Below are 17,266 nucleotides of genomic sequence, written 5' to 3' on the forward strand. Positions count from 1 at the left end.
ATGAACCTGTAGCTGGAATCAGCTTTCAAATGAGATCAGATGTGTTTCAACAGTGGGCACTTTTAAACCTAGATTAAAGACACATCGATTTAACTTTGCATTTACTGAAGAATATAAAACAGTACGAATAAAACAGTATAAAAGAATACAACAGTATGATCGGTTTAACTTTGCATTTACTGAATGATTTAAAACAGTACGAATAAAACAGTATAAAAGAATACAACAGTATGAACCTGTAGCTGGAATCAGCTTTCAGATGAGATCAGATGTGTTTCAACAGTAGGCACTTTTAAATCTAGATTTAAAGACACATCGGTTTAACTTTGCATTTACTGAAGAATTTGAAACAGTACGAATGAAACAGTATAAAAGAATACAACAGTATAAACCTGTAGCTGGAATCAGCTTTCAGATGAGATCAGATGTGTTTCAACAGTAGGCACTTTTAAATCTAGATTAAAGACACAACGGTTTAACTTTGCATTTACTGAATAAACAGCACGAATAAAACATTATAAAAGAATACAACAGTATGATCGGTTTAACTTTGCATTTACTGAATGATTTAAAACAGAACGAATAAAACAGTATAAAAGAATACAACAGTATGAACCTGTAGCTGGAATCAGCTTTCAAATGAGATCAGATGTGTTTCAACAGAAGACACTTTTGAATCTAGATTAAAAACACATCGGTTTAACTTTGCATTTACTGAATGATTTAAAACAGTACGAATAAAACAGTATAAAAGAATACAACAGTATGATCGGTTTAACTTTGCATTTACTGAATGATTTAAAACAGTACGAATAAAACAGTATAAAAGAATACAACAGTATGATCGGTTTAACTTTGCATTTACTGAATGATTTAAAACAGTACGAATAAAACAGTATAAAAGAATACAACAGTATGAACCTGTATAGCTGGAATCAGCTTCAGATGAGATCAGATGTGTTTCAACAGTAGGCACTTTTAAATCTAGATTAAAAACACCATCGGTTTAACTTTGCATTTACTGAATGATTTAAAATAAAACAGTATAAAAGAATAAAACAGTATGAACCTTGCCTGTTATAAAGGGAATGAAGCTTACGGTATGGTGCTTACCTGCAGAAATAAAGTACAAAAAGAACACACAGAACTTCAATTTTCAACCTGTTTGTGATTACCACACAATCCCGTCACCTGGCTGTGGTCTTCATTTGGTGAACGGTTCTTCACTCATAATTGACCTATACAAGAAATAGAGAAGAATATTAAGCAATTCTGCTCTTACATTTAGATGTGCCCCAAGAACACAGACACACCGGCTCCAAAATGTTGAAACAGTACATTTCTGTTATTTTAATGAGGCAAATGTGTCAGCTTTAAAAGAATCATACCTTACCTTTTAAACAGGATGCGCACTGCATTAAATACCTTTACTCCCAGCATAAGCAAGCAATTTTCAAAATGCTTTAAAAGTAAATGGTGATTATTTTACTTGTTTGCCTGTTTTTGACTACCATAGAATCCTGTCGCCTGGATTCCAACCTATCATTTTCAGGCTTGTAAAGCAAATAATGAAATACATTATCATTGACTTCCATAGTAGGAAAAAAATATTTTGGAAGTATCGTGATAAATGATGAAGAAAATATTTTGAAAAATGATGGTTAGCACACAGTCGATGGTACCTATTAAATTTCATCATATTTTTTTATTCCTACTATGGAAGTCAATGGTCACTATCTGCTGTGGGTTTACCATCATTCCTCAAAATATCTTCTTTTGTGTTAATCAGAAAAAACGAACGCATACAGGTTTAAAACAACACGAGGATGAGTAAATGATGACAGAATTATCATTATTATAAATTGAAATATTTTCTTACTGCAAGTCATTTAGGTAATCAAGAAAATACTTTACCCGTTGTCTTTGCAAGTTAAACAAATACAGCTTTGCTTCCAGGTCTGTCGACGTTGCTGTGGTTTTTCGACAGCTGTAGTATGAAGGGTAGCGAATGAATGAATACATTGCACAAAAAATCCTTTTTAACTATGCAAATATCTAAAAAGTCTTAAAATAAGATGCATTATTTTGATGAGCAAAAGGACATAAGAAAATAAGCCTAGCCTTTCGGGAGAAAAAACATAAAATTTAAGTGAATTTGGGCTTAAAACAAGCAAATAAATCTGCCAAAGGGGTTAGAAACAAATCTAGATTTAAACACCTAATTCAAGAAAAATTGTCTTAGCCCATTGGCAGATTTGTTGGCTTGTTTTAATGTACATTCATGTACAATATTTCGTTTTGTCTTGTATTTCTAAGCATTTTGTACTGCCCAACGTTGTCTAGGTTGTTTAACGGTTGTCATTTTCTTTTAAAAGCTTTATAATTTATTAGTTTGGATGATTGCCATTCCTGAGAACCGCTTACATTGTAAGTAAAAGAATCATCTAAGCATTATTTTGTTGAATGTCTCTTAGACATGTAGCTGTTTGATTGTGGTTCTATTTAATGGCCAGTCTATACTTGGGGAACGGTCAAACGTCTATTAGATTTTCACTGACAGCCCAAATTAAGCCTTGTTTTAGCCTAGACACATATTCGCGGTCTATTAGAAGTTATGTAGTCGTTTAATAGCCGCTTTTTGATGACCAATGCGTTCTTGTGCCGTGGTTAGGCGTCTCTTGGATTTTCCGTAAAAAGACAAACGAATCTATTTTTAACACAAAGGCCAGGGGAGAGCGCGAACGCAGTCCCCCACTATCAGAAATTTTGCAGTCGAGATTCCCACATTTGGGGAATTCGCAAAGGGTCAGCACAACCGGAGTGCAATGGCTGAGCCTCGCCCTGGGTGAACCACCTTCATGATCATGGTATCTCCCCTGCCAGGTAAGTATGAGCAACAGCCTTTGAGGCCAGACGGCCGCATCTTCCTGTGACCGATCGCATCGACGGCGCCCCCGAAGGCCGTCCGACTACCATTTCATTACTGTGTGTGACCAGGTGGAAAGGCGCACGAAGCCAGGTCTGAAACCAAATATTCTTCGAGATCTACCCATTTTCCGTTTCCAGCCCGGTTAAACCGTGCAGAGAGAAAAACGTGAAACAATTTAAATCAAATGGATTTAAATAGCGCATTTCAATATATCGTTTCGTTATTACAAAGTAACTTTACGTGGAATAGAAACAAAGAAATGTACAGAGCAATCGAGAAACAACGAAAGCATAGCAATTTTAGAACGTGGATAAATAAAAACACAAGGGCTCAATGACTTACCCGTTGTCGTTGTGAGTTAAACAAATACAGCTATGCTTCCAGATCTGCCGACGTTGCTGTGGTTCTTCGACAGCTGTAGTACAGTGAAAAAAAAGTTTTCAGGTGTTTTGAACATCCCAATCTGTCTCGTTCGCTTTTTCAGCTGTGTCGATGATGTTTAAGTCGTCATCGTGTCACCTCCAAAATACGAATGCATACAGGTTGAAAACAACACGAGGATGAATAAATGATGACAGAGTTATCATTATAAATTAAAATATTTTCTTACTGCAAGTCATTTAGGTAATCAAGAAAATACTTTACCCGTTGTCTTAAACAAATACAGCTATGCTTCCAGGCGTGTCGACGTTGCTGTGGTTTTTCGACCGCTGTAGTATGAAGGGTAGTGGAAAAAAAGTTTTCAGGTGTTTTTAACATCCCAAACTGTCTCGTACGATTTTCTTGCGCCTTCAGCTGTGTCGAGGCTGTTTAATTCGTCCTGGTATCACCTCCGCAAACTGTAAGGAAAATAATTAAATACATTACAAAAACATTTCGTTATCAGCGTGTTCATTTCCATGCAAGCTTTTCGTTAAACCAATAATGCCAACGAATACACAGCACTTTTAAAACACACGAATTAAAAAACACTCTGTCATTCACGCACAAAAGAAACAAATTCTGTTTTTTACCTAACTTATTTGTCCCCGAGAAGGGGAGCGCACCGTTCATGGAAACACTGCAATACCACGTCGATGCATGGAGTGGAAGGAGCAAGCTCCGCTTCCATTTCCGAAGGTCAAAAATCCATTTAACGTATAGTCCCCGGGTAGGAGACGTATCAGACATTAAACTGATAAGAACAGATACTACACTTGATCTTAGCCAAAAGGCCGAGAAGCGATACCGCAATAGACGCAGCCAAAGGGGAGCCGGCGAAGGCGCTGGCTTTCGGGGTGGAGGCTAGCGGGCATTTAACTCTAATATGAAGTAGTATGTAATATGAAGGGTAGAGTGAAAAAAAAGTGTTAAAGTGTTTTAAACATCCAAATCTGTTCGTTTACTTTGTATTTTTTTCCTGTTTTCGAGTAAAAAAGAATTCTTAAATCGAGATGCATTTTCTTAAGCAAAGTGGCTTAGATTTTAAGTCTTGTTTACTGAAATAAATTCTAAAATGTAATAGGTTAAGGCCTAAATCAAGTAAAAATATATGCCAGTGGTTTAAGGGAAATAAACCTAAATTGAGTTTATTATTGCATTAAGTTGGAACAGAAATTAAGTTTATTTTTCTTACCCCACCGGCAGATATTTTTACTTGTTTTAAATATAAACCTGTTGCTTTTTAGAATTTATTTCAATTATTACAACACATAATATCTTAAGCCACTTTGCTTAACAAGTAAATGCATCTCGATTTAAGAATGGTCAGATATTTACTAGAAAACAAGACAAAAACTTCCAAACATGAATTTACAGACGGCTGGAAATTTTAAACAAAATAACTAGACATACCTATTCGGGTCTGCTCCCGTTTGCTGTGATGAAGGGGGTCTTAGTCCAAAGCACATTTTGAGGAATACTTACACATTTTACTTCTTATTTCTTTAGAATGAATTATTATTTATTTTCAATTACAAAGTATGCGATCTGATTTTCTATTTATTTATTTATTTAGCTTGTTGCACATTTGATTTGTTGCCGCATCATTCCGTGTTAATGTATTTCAATGTATTTGTTTATAAGCAAAAAGTGCGTTATTATAATTCATTATATAGCTGCGAAATATATAAAAGTATTCCCAGCAAACACAAAACGTTTTTATAACGTTTTTGTATTTGCTGGGTTGGCATCACTTTCTTTAGCTCACACAAAATTCTACCAAAAAACAGCATATCATTTTCTACTAAATAACTGCATACACTGTGGATTAAAAATGTCCGGAATGCGAACCTGGTAAAACCCAGGTAAAAAAAGCAAATAAAAAATAAACCATTTTGATTTAGCAAAAGTTTACAAATAAATGCACTCCCTGTACACAACAAGCACGTCTCGTTACCATTCATATTTTGCGTGATTTAAGTTTCGTCGCATACATTTTGGAATAAAATAAGGCTTTTAATGTATGCAGACTTCATTCTCCATTAAGGGCTTATCAATCATAATGAACGCTGTTAACTATTCTCATTGAATGGTCTAAATCCAATGCTGGTAAAGAAATCAAATGTCCATTTAAACGCAACAAGCAAACAGCTATGCTTCCAGGTCTGTCGACGTTGCTGTGGTTTTTCGACAGCTGTAATATGAAGGGTAGAGTGAAAAAAGTGTTTAAGTGTTTTAAACATCCAAATCTGTTCGTTTACTTGCTACTTTTTTCCTGTTTTCGAGTAAAAAAATAATTCTTAAATCGAGATGCATTTTCTTGTTAAGCAAAGTGGCTTAGATTTTAAGTCTTGTTTACTGAAATCAATTCTAAAATGTAATAGGTTAAGGCCTAAATCAAGTAAAAATATATGCCAGTGGGTTAAGGGAAATAAACCTAAATTGAGTTTATTATTGAATTAAGTTGAAACTGAAATTAAGTTTATTTTTCTTACCCCGCCGGCAGATATTTTTACTTGTTTTAAATATAAACCTGTTGATTTTTGTAATTTATTTCAATTATTACAATACATAACATCTTAAGCCACTTTGCGTAACAAGTAAATGCATCTCGATTTAAGAATTGTCAGATATTTACTAGAAAACAAGACAATAACAGCAAGACAGACCTTAATTTACTTTTTTCTTCCAAACATGAATTTACAGACGGCTGGAAATTTTAAATAAAACAACTAGACATACCTATTCGGGTCTGCTCCCGTTTGCTGTGATGAACGGGGTCTTGGTCCAAAGCACATTTTGAGGAATACTTACACATTTTACTTCTTATTTCTTTAGAATTAATTATTATTTATTTTCAATTACAAAGTATGCGATCTGATTTTCTAATCGCGGTGTGTTTTATTCCTCGTTTGCTTGCATGGATTTGCTTTATTTATTTTGCTTGTTGCATTTAAATGCACATTTGATTTGTTGCCGCATTATCCTGTGTTAATGTATTTCAACGTGCTCATAAACAAAAAGTGCGTTATTATAACCAATTATATAGCTGTGAAATATATAAAAGTATTCCCAAAAACCCAGGTAAAAAAGTAAAATAAAAAATAAACCATTTTGATTTAGCAAAAGTTTACAAATAAATGCACTCCCTGTACACAACAAGCACGTCTGGTTACCATTCATGTTTTGCATGATTTAAGTCTCGTCGCATACATGTTTGCGTAAGGATTTGATATTTATTTTTTGTGGAAGTTTATTAAACTAAAAGGCTTTGTATTTTTGCTCCGTGAGCCGCTTGGACGCTGTTTAAATAGTCATCGGGAGTTAACTGTATTTTGCTGTCCTGCAGTTTTTTTCTTTCTTTACGTGTGTATATAAGTGTATGTACCATTTATATAACTATTTCCACATGTAATATCTGAGCGGTGGTTTTTGAGACTTAAACAGAAGGCGAGAGTATGTTTGTGTGTTTTGGTTTATTTTTGGTTCGTCACTGCTTTTAAGAACTATGCACTGATTTGCTGTGTGGTTTGTCCCTTCTGTTAAAAAGTGGATTTAATCTAGTCTCTCCAATTGTGGGTAAATAACCGGTGGGCCGTAAATTTTATCTTTTAAATATTTTTAAGCACTTTCTGTAAAAAATAAATTTGTACTATTTTTGGAGAGTCACGTCTCTGTCTTTAATCCCATCCGAACCAGCAGGGTCCTTTTCATATTTTTGTAACTTTTTTGTTTGTTTATTTTTTCTCTTGGGTTCAATCTATTTTCCTGTGTGAATAAATAACCCAGGTGACCTAGTCGGTTCCTTTTCATACCTTTAACCAAAGGTTACACATGCAAGCAAACGAGGAATAACACATACGATTAGATCATCACGTCACATACTTTGGAATTAATAAGAAACAATTATTCAGTCTAAAGAAATGAGAAGTTAAACGTGTATGTACTTCTTCAAATGGGCACACTTTGGACAACGACCCCCGTCATTACAGTAAAATGTTTTCCCTACTTCCGGTCAAAGCCGCCATTTTGTGAAATGGGCATATAGGCGACGCTGGAGCATGCCGCCATTGTCTCTGTTCAACAAAACAATTGTGTTTATATATAGATCTATTCGATTTTTTTTCGATTTCAATCACCGAATACAAGGTACAACACGATGCCATCTGGCCCTTCTCTCTGGTTTATGTTTGTAAGGAAAATAGAGGGCGAAATTCCATTTCAGTCAAACATTCCTTCGTGCCACGCTGCTTTTTTTCTTTGAACGAAAAAAAACCCGTGTGCTCCGCCTATACAATTCGTTTTCCTGTTTATGATTATTTTATGCTTAAAACAAGCAAATAAATCTGCCTAAAGGGTAAGAAAAAAAGTCGTGAACTTTTCCCATAAATACTATTTCAAGAAAAACTGTCCTACCCCACTGGCCGATTTTTTGCTTGTTTAAATTCACTTCGATTGCATATATAAAAATATTGTCTACAAACTAGATCACCGGGCAGATGTTTATCTTTTTAGTATCCACCGAAGACACATGCGAACCTGCATATGGGCCAAACTTTTCCACAATACACATTCGTTGTGTGCACGCGCCATTGTCTTTGTTCAACGCGACAGCGTGCTCCGCCTAAATAATTTGACCCATTTTAACATGGGTTTGTTTCTCGTTGTTGTTTTTTCTTTGAAAACAATCTATATAGCGCTCTCCACAATCGTTTTGGTGTTAGCTTTACGTGGAAATGAAACACACAAAAGTACTGAGCGAACGAGAAACATATTATAGAACGCGCAACATCATATAGATCACGGATTGGAAACCAAACTGGCAACCACGCACAAAAGAAGCAAACTCTGGTTTTAAACTCACCTTATTTGTGCCCGGAAAGCGCCCGAGTCGATGAACGGAGTGGACGGAGCAAGCCTCGCTTCCATTTCCGAAGGTCAAAAATCCATTTAAACTTGTAGTCCCCGGTGTCCACTTGTTCTTGTCCAAAAAGCCGAGAAGCGATACCGCAATGGGAGCCGGAGAAGGCGCTGGCTGTCGGGATGGAGGTTAACGGGTCAGAGGTCTGGCACTGAAGGTCTGGGTCCATTCCTCACCGTGTGCATTTCACTCTATACGTGTAAAAAACATACAAATACATAAAATACATACAGAAACAGTTATCACTTACACAAAAAGAACATGAAGGTAAAGCTTCAGTTAATTTGCTTGCTGATTGCTTTTTGCATGCACATAAAAAACTGAACAAAACTGATATACTAAACAAAATAGGCCCTAAAATTGAGGAACACCAGTTGTATAGCTATTTTTTAAATATGAAATAAGACAATAAATTACAAATAACATTTGAATGCCTGCAGCTTGTTCATGTCCACTCCACAAAAAAAAAACAGTGTGACCCTTCTATTTGGTTTCAAGTTTGAAAGTTTCGAACCTATGCAACACTCTTAAGACAAATGCTCCTAAAAAGTACCAAATAAGGGTTCCTCAGCATGTAACCACAGCAGAACCCGTTTTTTGGTACTATATGGAAACTTTTTATAAGGTTCTATAAAGAATCTTGCCTTGAAAAGTGCTCGCCTCAATGGTGCTATAAAAAAACATTAATTTATCAGCTGTCAGGAGTGACATTTTTGTTACTTATCCACTTTTTAATGTATAACACTTGATAAAGATTATTTATTGTCAATTCTTCACATGTTTCAAGCATACAAAGCAATCGAAATACAAGGTGCATCAGCATTCAGTTAATATGCCACCTGGAGCTGGAATCAGCTTTCAGAAGAGATCAGATGTGTTTCAACGGTAGACACTTTTAAATCTAGATGAAAAACACGACGGTTTAACTTTGCATTTACTGAATGATTTAAAACAGTACGAATGAAACAGTATAAAAGAATACAACAGTATGAACCTGTAGCTGGAATCAGCTTTCGGATGAGATCAGATGTGTTTCAACAGTAGGCACTTTTAAACCTAGATTAAAAACACATCAGTTTAACTTTGCATTTACTGAATGATTTAAAACAGTACGAATGAAACAGTATAAAAGAATACAACAGTATGAACCTGTAGCTGGAATCAGCTTTCAAATGAGATCAGATGTGTTTCAACAGTAGGCACTTTTAAATCTAGATTAAAAACACCATCGGTTTAACTTTGCATTTACTGAATGATTTAAAATAAAACAGTATAAAAGAATAAAACAGTATGAACCTTGCCTGTTATAAAGGGAATGAAGCTTACGGTATGGTGCTTACCTGCAGAAATAAAGTACAAAAAGAACACACAGAACTTCAATTTTCAACCTGTTTGTGATTACCACACAATCCCGTCACCTGGCTGTGGTCTTCATTTGGTGAACGGTTCTTCACTCATAATTGACCTATACAAGAAATAGAGAAGAATATTAAGCAATTCTGCTCTTACATTTAGATGTGCCCCAAGAACACAGACACACCGGCTCCAAAATGTTGAAACAGTACATTTCTGTTATTTTAATGAGGCAAATGTGTCAGCTTTAAAAGAATCATACCTTACCTTTTAAACAGGATGCGCACTGCATTAAATACCTTTACTCCCAGCATAAGCAAGCAATTTTCAAAATGCTTTAAAAGTAAATGGTGATTATTTTACTTGTTTGCCTGTTTTTGACTACCATAGAATCCTGTCGCCTGGATTCCAACCTATCATTTTCAGGCTTGTAAAGCAAATAATGAAATACATTATCATTGACTTCCATAGTAGGAAAAAAATATTTTGGAAGTATCGTGATAAATGATGAAGAAAATATTTTGAAAAATGATGGTTAGCACACAGTCGATGGTACCTATTAAATTTCATCATATTTTTTTATTCCTACTATGGAAGTCAATGGTCACTATCTGCTGTGGGTTTACCATCATTCCTCAAAATATCTTCTTTTGTGTTAATCAGAAAAAACGAACGCATACAGGTTTAAAACAACACGAGGATGAGTAAATGATGACAGAATTATCATTATTATAAATTGAAATATTTTCTTACTGCAAGTCATTTAGGTAATCAAGAAAATACTTTACCCGTTGTCTTTGCAAGTTAAACAAATACAGCTTTGCTTCCAGGTCTGTCGACGTTGCTGTGGTTTTTCGACAGCTGTAGTATGAAGGGTAGCGAATGAATGAATACATTGCACAAAAAATCCTTTTTAACTATGCAAATATCTAAAAAGTCTTAAAATAAGATGCATTATTTTGATGAGCAAAAGGACATAAGAAAATAAGCCTAGCCTTTCGGGAGAAAAAACATAAAATTTAAGTGAATTTGGGCTTAAAACAAGCAAATAAATCTGCCAAAGGGGTTAGAAACAAATCTAGATTTAAACACCTAATTCAAGAAAAATTGTCTTAGCCCATTGGCAGATTTGTTGGCTTGTTTTAATGTACATTCATGTACAATATTTCGTTTTGTCTTGTATTTCTAAGCATTTTGTACTGCCCAACGTTGTCTAGGTTGTTTAACGGTTGTCATTTTCTTTTAAAAGCTTTATAATTTATTAGTTTGGATGATTGCCATTCCTGAGAACCGCTTACATTGTAAGTAAAAGAATCATCTAAGCATTATTTTGTTGAATGTCTCTTAGACATGTAGCTGTTTGATTGTGGTTCTATTTAATGGCCAGTCTATACTTGGGGAACGGTCAAACGTCTATTAGATTTTCACTGACAGCCCAAATTAAGCCTTGTTTTAGCCTAGACACATATTCGCGGTCTATTAGAAGTTATGTAGTCGTTTAATAGCCGCTTTTTGATGACCAATGCGTTCTTGTGCCGTGGTTAGGCGTCTCTTGGATTTTCCGTAAAAAGACAAACGAATCTATTTTTAACACAAAGGCCAGGGGAGAGCGCGAACGCAGTCCCCCACTATCAGAAATTTTGCAGTCGAGATTCCCACATTTGGGGAATTCGCAAAGGGTCAGCACAACCGGAGTGCAATGGCTGAGCCTCGCCCTGGGTGAACCACCTTCATGATCATGGTATCTCCCCTGCCAGGTAAGTATGAGCAACAGCCTTTGAGGCCAGACGGCCGCATCTTCCTGTGACCGATCGCATCGACGGCGCCCCCGAAGGCCGTCCGACTACCATTTCATTACTGTGTGTGACCAGGTGGAAAGGCGCACGAAGCCAGGTCTGAAACCAAATATTCTTCGAGATCTACCCATTTTCCGTTTCCAGCCCGGTTAAACCGTGCAGAGAGAAAAACGTGAAACAATTTAAATCAAATGGATTTAAATAGCGCATTTCAATATATCGTTTCGTTATTACAAAGTAACTTTACGTGGAATAGAAACAAAGAAATGTACAGAGCAATCGAGAAACAACGAAAGCATAGCAATTTTAGAACGTGGATAAATAAAAACACAAGGGCTCAATGACTTACCCGTTGTCGTTGTGAGTTAAACAAATACAGCTATGCTTCCAGATCTGCCGACGTTGCTGTGGTTCTTCGACAGCTGTAGTACAGTGAAAAAAAAGTTTTCAGGTGTTTTGAACATCCCAATCTGTCTCGTTCGCTTTTTCAGCTGTGTCGATGATGTTTAAGTCGTCATCGTGTCACCTCCAAAATACGAATGCATACAGGTTGAAAACAACACGAGGATGAATAAATGATGACAGAGTTATCATTATAAATTAAAATATTTTCTTACTGCAAGTCATTTAGGTAATCAAGAAAATACTTTACCCGTTGTCTTAAACAAATACAGCTATGCTTCCAGGCGTGTCGACGTTGCTGTGGTTTTTCGACCGCTGTAGTATGAAGGGTAGTGGAAAAAAAGTTTTCAGGTGTTTTTAACATCCCAAACTGTCTCGTACGATTTTCTTGCGCCTTCAGCTGTGTCGAGGCTGTTTAATTCGTCCTGGTATCACCTCCGCAAACTGTAAGGAAAATAATTAAATACATTACAAAAACATTTCGTTATCAGCGTGTTCATTTCCATGCAAGCTTTTCGTTAAACCAATAATGCCAACGAATACACAGCACTTTTAAAACACACGAATTAAAAAACACTCTGTCATTCACGCACAAAAGAAACAAATTCTGTTTTTTACCTAACTTATTTGTCCCCGAGAAGGGGAGCGCACCGTTCATGGAAACACTGCAATACCACGTCGATGCATGGAGTGGAAGGAGCAAGCTCCGCTTCCATTTCCGAAGGTCAAAAATCCATTTAACGTATAGTCCCCGGGTAGGAGACGTATCAGACATTAAACTGATAAGAACAGATACTACACTTGATCTTAGCCAAAAGGCCGAGAAGCGATACCGCAATAGACGCAGCCAAAGGGGAGCCGGCGAAGGCGCTGGCTTTCGGGGTGGAGGCTAGCGGGCATTTAACTCTAATATGAAGTAGTATGTAATATGAAGGGTAGAGTGAAAAAAAAGTGTTAAAGTGTTTTAAACATCCAAATCTGTTCGTTTACTTTGTATTTTTTTCCTGTTTTCGAGTAAAAAAGAATTCTTAAATCGAGATGCATTTTCTTAAGCAAAGTGGCTTAGATTTTAAGTCTTGTTTACTGAAATAAATTCTAAAATGTAATAGGTTAAGGCCTAAATCAAGTAAAAATATATGCCAGTGGTTTAAGGGAAATAAACCTAAATTGAGTTTATTATTGCATTAAGTTGGAACAGAAATTAAGTTTATTTTTCTTACCCCACCGGCAGATATTTTTACTTGTTTTAAATATAAACCTGTTGCTTTTTAGAATTTATTTCAATTATTACAACACATAATATCTTAAGCCACTTTGCTTAACAAGTAAATGCATCTCGATTTAAGAATGGTCAGATATTTACTAGAAAACAAGACAAAAACTTCCAAACATGAATTTACAGACGGCTGGAAATTTTAAACAAAATAACTAGACATACCTATTCGGGTCTGCTCCCGTTTGCTGTGATGAAGGGGGTCTTAGTCCAAAGCACATTTTGAGGAATACTTACACATTTTACTTCTTATTTCTTTAGAATGAATTATTATTTATTTTCAATTACAAAGTATGCGATCTGATTTTCTATTTATTTATTTATTTAGCTTGTTGCACATTTGATTTGTTGCCGCATCATTCCGTGTTAATGTATTTCAATGTATTTGTTTATAAGCAAAAAGTGCGTTATTATAATTCATTATATAGCTGCGAAATATATAAAAGTATTCCCAGCAAACACAAAACGTTTTTATAACGTTTTTGTATTTGCTGGGTTGGCATCACTTTCTTTAGCTCACACAAAATTCTACCAAAAAACAGCATATCATTTTCTACTAAATAACTGCATACACTGTGGATTAAAAATGTCCGGAATGCGAACCTGGTAAAACCCAGGTAAAAAAAGCAAATAAAAAATAAACCATTTTGATTTAGCAAAAGTTTACAAATAAATGCACTCCCTGTACACAACAAGCACGTCTCGTTACCATTCATATTTTGCGTGATTTAAGTTTCGTCGCATACATTTTGGAATAAAATAAGGCTTTTAATGTATGCAGACTTCATTCTCCATTAAGGGCTTATCAATCATAATGAACGCTGTTAACTATTCTCATTGAATGGTCTAAATCCAATGCTGGTAAAGAAATCAAATGTCCATTTAAACGCAACAAGCAAACAGCTATGCTTCCAGGTCTGTCGACGTTGCTGTGGTTTTTCGACAGCTGTAATATGAAGGGTAGAGTGAAAAAAGTGTTTAAGTGTTTTAAACATCCAAATCTGTTCGTTTACTTGCTACTTTTTTCCTGTTTTCGAGTAAAAAAATAATTCTTAAATCGAGATGCATTTTCTTGTTAAGCAAAGTGGCTTAGATTTTAAGTCTTGTTTACTGAAATCAATTCTAAAATGTAATAGGTTAAGGCCTAAATCAAGTAAAAATATATGCCAGTGGGTTAAGGGAAATAAACCTAAATTGAGTTTATTATTGAATTAAGTTGAAACTGAAATTAAGTTTATTTTTCTTACCCCGCCGGCAGATATTTTTACTTGTTTTAAATATAAACCTGTTGATTTTTGTAATTTATTTCAATTATTACAATACATAACATCTTAAGCCACTTTGCGTAACAAGTAAATGCATCTCGATTTAAGAATTGTCAGATATTTACTAGAAAACAAGACAATAACAGCAAGACAGACCTTAATTTACTTTTTTCTTCCAAACATGAATTTACAGACGGCTGGAAATTTTAAATAAAACAACTAGACATACCTATTCGGGTCTGCTCCCGTTTGCTGTGATGAACGGGGTCTTGGTCCAAAGCACATTTTGAGGAATACTTACACATTTTACTTCTTATTTCTTTAGAATTAATTATTATTTATTTTCAATTACAAAGTATGCGATCTGATTTTCTAATCGCGGTGTGTTTTATTCCTCGTTTGCTTGCATGGATTTGCTTTATTTATTTTGCTTGTTGCATTTAAATGCACATTTGATTTGTTGCCGCATTATCCTGTGTTAATGTATTTCAACGTGCTCATAAACAAAAAGTGCGTTATTATAACCAATTATATAGCTGTGAAATATATAAAAGTATTCCCAAAAACCCAGGTAAAAAAGTAAAATAAAAAATAAACCATTTTGATTTAGCAAAAGTTTACAAATAAATGCACTCCCTGTACACAACAAGCACGTCTGGTTACCATTCATGTTTTGCATGATTTAAGTCTCGTCGCATACATGTTTGCGTAAGGATTTGATATTTATTTTTTGTGGAAGTTTATTAAACTAAAAGGCTTTGTATTTTTGCTCCGTGAGCCGCTTGGACGCTGTTTAAATAGTCATCGGGAGTTAACTGTATTTTGCTGTCCTGCAGTTTTTTTCTTTCTTTACGTGTGTATATAAGTGTATGTACCATTTATATAACTATTTCCACATGTAATATCTGAGCGGTGGTTTTTGAGACTTAAACAGAAGGCGAGAGTATGTTTGTGTGTTTTGGTTTATTTTTGGTTCGTCACTGCTTTTAAGAACTATGCACTGATTTGCTGTGTGGTTTGTCCCTTCTGTTAAAAAGTGGATTTAATCTAGTCTCTCCAATTGTGGGTAAATAACCGGTGGGCCGTAAATTTTATCTTTTAAATATTTTTAAGCACTTTCTGTAAAAAATAAATTTGTACTATTTTTGGAGAGTCACGTCTCTGTCTTTAATCCCATCCGAACCAGCAGGGTCCTTTTCATATTTTTGTAACTTTTTTGTTTGTTTATTTTTTCTCTTGGGTTCAATCTATTTTCCTGTGTGAATAAATAACCCAGGTGACCTAGTCGGTTCCTTTTCATACCTTTAACCAAAGGTTACACATGCAAGCAAACGAGGAATAACACATACGATTAGATCATCACGTCACATACTTTGGAATTAATAAGAAACAATTATTCAGTCTAAAGAAATGAGAAGTTAAACGTGTATGTACTTCTTCAAATGGGCACACTTTGGACAACGACCCCCGTCATTACAGTAAAATGTTTTCCCTACTTCCGGTCAAAGCCGCCATTTTGTGAAATGGGCATATAGGCGACGCTGGAGCATGCCGCCATTGTCTCTGTTCAACAAAACAATTGTGTTTATATATAGATCTATTCGATTTTTTTTCGATTTCAATCACCGAATACAAGGTACAACACGATGCCATCTGGCCCTTCTCTCTGGTTTATGTTTGTAAGGAAAATAGAGGGCGAAATTCCATTTCAGTCAAACATTCCTTCGTGCCACGCTGCTTTTTTTCTTTGAACGAAAAAAAACCCGTGTGCTCCGCCTATACAATTCGTTTTCCTGTTTATGATTATTTTATGCTTAAAACAAGCAAATAAATCTGCCTAAAGGGTAAGAAAAAAAGTCGTGAACTTTTCCCATAAATACTATTTCAAGAAAAACTGTCCTACCCCACTGGCCGATTTTTTGCTTGTTTAAATTCACTTCGATTGCATATATAAAAATATTGTCTACAAACTAGATCACCGGGCAGATGTTTATCTTTTTAGTATCCACCGAAGACACATGCGAACCTGCATATGGGCCAAACTTTTCCACAATACACATTCGTTGTGTGCACGCGCCATTGTCTTTGTTCAACGCGACAGCGTGCTCCGCCTAAATAATTTGACCCATTTTAACATGGGTTTGTTTCTCGTTGTTGTTTTTTCTTTGAAAACAATCTATATAGCGCTCTCCACAATCGTTTTGGTGTTAGCTTTACGTGGAAATGAAACACACAAAAGTACTGAGCGAACGAGAAACATATTATAGAACGCGCAACATCATATAGATCACGGATTGGAAACCAAACTGGCAACCACGCACAAAAGAAGCAAACTCTGGTTTTAAACTCACCTTATTTGTGCCCGGAAAGCGCCCGAGTCGATGAACGGAGTGGACGGAGCAAGCCTCGCTTCCATTTCCGAAGGTCAAAAATCCATTTAAACTTGTAGTCCCCGGTGTCCACTTGTTCTTGTCCAAAAAGCCGAGAAGCGATACCGCAATGGGAGCCGGAGAAGGCGCTGGCTGTCGGGATGGAGGTTAACGGGTCAGAGGTCTGGCACTGAAGGTCTGGGTCCATTCCTCACCGTGTGCATTTCACTCTATACGTGTAAAAAACATACAAATACATAAAATACATACAGAAACAGTTATCACTTACACAAAAAGAACATGAAGGTAAAGCTTCAGTTAATTTGCTTGCTGATTGCTTTTTGCATGCACATAAAAAACTGAACAAAACTGATATACTAAACAAAATAGGCCCTAAAATTGAGGAACACCAGTTGTATAGCTATTTTTTAAATATGAAATAAGACAATAAATTACAAATAACATTTGAATGCCTGCAGCTTGTTCATGTCCACTCCACAAAAAAAAAACAGTGTGACCCTTCTATTTGGTTTCAAGT

The 17,266-nt window shown here is 35.6% G+C and overlaps 2 long non-coding RNA genes and 4 other non-coding genes across 6 annotated transcripts; all 6 read right to left on the reverse strand.

Moving 5' to 3' along the window:
- Positions 1-548: 548 nt before the first annotated feature.
- Positions 549-9,173, reverse strand: LOC141363368 (uncharacterized). The gene is made up of 4 exons (XR_012368880.1): positions 8,214-9,173; positions 3,575-3,768; positions 3,272-3,344; positions 549-1,987 (listed from the first exon to the last, which is right to left on the reverse strand). It is a non-coding gene; the product is annotated as an uncharacterized lncRNA (long non-coding RNA).
- Positions 2,727-2,891, reverse strand: LOC141363475 (U1 spliceosomal RNA). The gene has a single exon (XR_012368966.1). It is a non-coding gene; the product is annotated as a U1 spliceosomal RNA (small nuclear RNA).
- Positions 3,965-4,155, reverse strand: LOC141363421 (U2 spliceosomal RNA). Its single transcript, XR_012368922.1, has one exon. It is a non-coding gene; the product is annotated as a U2 spliceosomal RNA (small nuclear RNA).
- A 278-nt stretch (positions 9,174-9,451) lies between the features above and the next one.
- On the reverse strand, positions 9,452-17,205 carry LOC129435997 (uncharacterized). The gene is made up of 4 exons (XR_012368917.1): positions 16,711-17,205; positions 12,072-12,265; positions 11,769-11,841; positions 9,452-10,484 (listed from the first exon to the last, which is right to left on the reverse strand). It is a non-coding gene; the product is annotated as an uncharacterized lncRNA (long non-coding RNA).
- Positions 11,224-11,388, reverse strand: LOC129435999 (U1 spliceosomal RNA). The gene has a single exon (XR_008641682.1). It is a non-coding gene; the product is annotated as a U1 spliceosomal RNA (small nuclear RNA).
- Positions 12,462-12,652, reverse strand: LOC129436002 (U2 spliceosomal RNA). The gene has a single exon (XR_008641684.1). It is a non-coding gene; the product is annotated as a U2 spliceosomal RNA (small nuclear RNA).
- Positions 17,206-17,266: the final 61 nt, after the last annotated feature.

Source organism: Misgurnus anguillicaudatus, unplaced genomic scaffold (genome assembly GCF_027580225.2).
Source record: "Misgurnus anguillicaudatus unplaced genomic scaffold, ASM2758022v2 HiC_scaffold_34, whole genome shotgun sequence".
Classification (NCBI taxonomy): domain Eukaryota; kingdom Metazoa; phylum Chordata; class Actinopteri; order Cypriniformes; family Cobitidae; genus Misgurnus; species Misgurnus anguillicaudatus.